Consider the following 2902-nt stretch of genomic DNA (forward strand, 5'->3'; position numbering starts at 1 on the left):
CATTTGCACATTTTTACCACTGATTCATGTTCTGTAACCTACCGCTTCAACCAACAGCATTTATCCCTGCTACTTTTGAATAATATTAAAAGCATGTACAGAGGTGAATCATACAACTCTAAGTGTGCAGCTCTTGCCATCAATTCAGCAAAAATACGAATATAATTGTTAACCAAATCTACAAATACAGATAGAAAAATTTTACAACTAAAACAATTAACTTGTGCGTTTGTGTTGTCTTCCACTCCACGAAAAGTGTAATATCTCAAAAGTTCTAAACTAACACGTATAAATTAAATGGGAAGAATTCTGCTAAAGGTAAAAGGAGCAACATTTCTTTCTTATGTCTGCATCCAGCTCCTGGTTGATGAAACTAACCATAGCTGAAGAGCAACATAACACTTACAAAGCAGGGACACTCAGACACAGTTCTGCCTTGGGCCTCCCACTGTGCCAAGCACTGCTCAAGTCAGCATTAGCGAGCTTGAATTGAAAGTGCCACCACAAGAGAAAGGAGGAGAGGAGAGGAGAATCTTGATTCTGGGCAACACTCAAATTCAAGTTAAGAGAGCACTAAAGATAAGCTATTTGCATCCTTTACCAAGGCATCACTCATACATCTCTCCATGCATTCTTGCCTACAGAGAAAACCACTGCAGTTACAAACCACACCCAGCAATATGCAGTAACTGCTTTCGAGAAAGTCAGAATCCCTCAGAATCCCGTACATCCTCTCAACACTTCCCCCACGAGTTTATATGCAATACTAAAAAAAAATACTACTTTCTCTGTAGAAATTTCCAAAGGCTAAAGCAAGAGCAGTGCGTCTCACACAGGATGCACCTAGCGACACATGTGGAAACCAGACAGCCTGCAAGGCAAAGTCAGCTGACCCCACTTACTTCTTTTATTGTGATCTTGCCGTCTTGTATGTATCTGTGCATGTCCATACATTTAGTCTCTGCTAGTTGTTTTCAAGCATGTGTAGTAAAAGGGAGAAGAGGATAAAGGAGCTACGGGAGATCAGAGAATTTTGGATGCTGTCCCACAAAAGTGTCTCAAAAGTCATTTAATCCCAACAAAATTGAGTTTGGACCACCCAGACTGCAGTACCTTTACAAGAAAGAACATTATTTTAACTGAGAGCAGCACTTTTCACCCATGGACTACAAAGCAAGTATGTTTTACAACACACACACACCCTCCAAAGTATCAAAAGTATCAAATCTTTTTTTTTCCCCACTTACTTCATACTGGAGACTGTGCATCACTCGCAGAGTTAGACAGGAAATCCTGAAGTCCCGACCCCCAGTCCTCTACAGAATCTCACAAAGACAGAGTAGTCTCTTCACATGCTCAAGCTAAAAAAAAAAAAAAAGATAGCATAGACTTCCATTGCATTAGATGTTAAAAAATAGCCTTTGCAATAATGCATGTGCTTACTTTACAGAATTCTAATATGGCATCTTTCCCTACTTGATAATTGCTGGGGGTTTTATTACAGAAAGGAATAGGGACAGCTATTACACAATGAAACAACATTTCAGTGACACCACCAGACCTCAATTAAAAGTTCTGTGCCGCTTGTATTGCTTCAAGGGATGGTTAAGCAATACTGACCCGCTGCAAAGTGGTTTATGAATTGCTACTGATGAGAACTCTCGCTGAATAAGCAGAATAGATTCTTTAATGCCAATTTCTTACAAACAGCAGCAAAGAGTGGAAAGAGACAATAATTAATGTGTTAGTATCACGAGAAGCAAAGAGCCTGCAAAGGTCTCTGTCCTTTCCCAGATAACAGACTGAGAAAGCTTCTTTAATATAGCTGGTACTGTAATGGTTCACGGTGGCTGGACTGAGGGCAAGCAGTGGTTGATTGATTATGGTACAATTCTGACAGCATCTCGGAGTCTGGATAAATATCCGTTCCTAAAAAAATAAAATCAGGCTGCAGGCAGCGAGCGAGGCCTGGTATTAGGGCATAGTGCACACGGATTTTAAAAGCCAAAGCTATTATCACTTCTAAATACAACAAATGACTCTACCATGTTCAGGAGCACAAGAATCAGGTGGATTGGAAAAGGCACTTTTTTGGCACTTTGTTATGGCAGCCGATTTCTGGGACAGTTACAGTTCTCTTTCGAGAAATCCAACCAGCACCAACTAAATGGCAAGATAGAGGTCTGCATTGCTGAACACAAGAAATGAACAGCTTCTGCCCTCATCAATCCGCAATACAGGGCCAAAACGCGGGGCAGGGCAGGGCGGGAAGCGCCCACGCCGGTTACCGCTCCTCCGCGGAAGCCGCCGTCCCCCGGAGCTCTGCCGGGCGGTGGGGGGTCGCACCGCCCCTCCCGCCGGAAGCGCGAGGCCGTCCTCCAGGCCCAGGCACCCTCAGGACAAGTTCGACAGCCCACGCGGGAAAGATTTTGCAAGCCCGTATGAACCACATGTAGTGCTGCAGCGGAGTCTGAGGGAAAAGCATCACTTAATAAAAAAAAAACCCCAAACCCCCAACCAAACAGTAACTGGTTTTTATAGCACCAAAATCTCCCTTAACGAGCTTCCGTGCCAATGTCTTCAGAGCCGGGGCTGTACGGGCTCCAGCCGCCACAGTGAGTTACCGCAGCTAAACCATTCACCAGCAGCTACTGCCCTCAGCAGAGCAGTCCGGACTGGGGGCATTTCACTCAATTTATAGCCAATTAACATAAAACTTTAATTACTGACTCATTATTGACGAGAAAAAACCCGAACACCAAACAATGAAACAGACCCTCAGGGAAGCACCTTTCCTTCCGTCCCGCCAGGCTCAGCTTCGGCCCGCCACCTCTCCCCCTGCGTCCGCGCCTCCGTTCCCCGGGTTTGCCGTGGACTCCCCTCGGCCCTCCAACCCGCGGGC

Source organism: Charadrius vociferus, unplaced genomic scaffold (genome assembly GCF_000708025.1).
Source record: "Charadrius vociferus isolate BGI_N301 unplaced genomic scaffold, ASM70802v2 scaffold430, whole genome shotgun sequence".
Lineage (NCBI taxonomy): Eukaryota > Metazoa > Chordata > Aves > Charadriiformes > Charadriidae > Charadrius > Charadrius vociferus.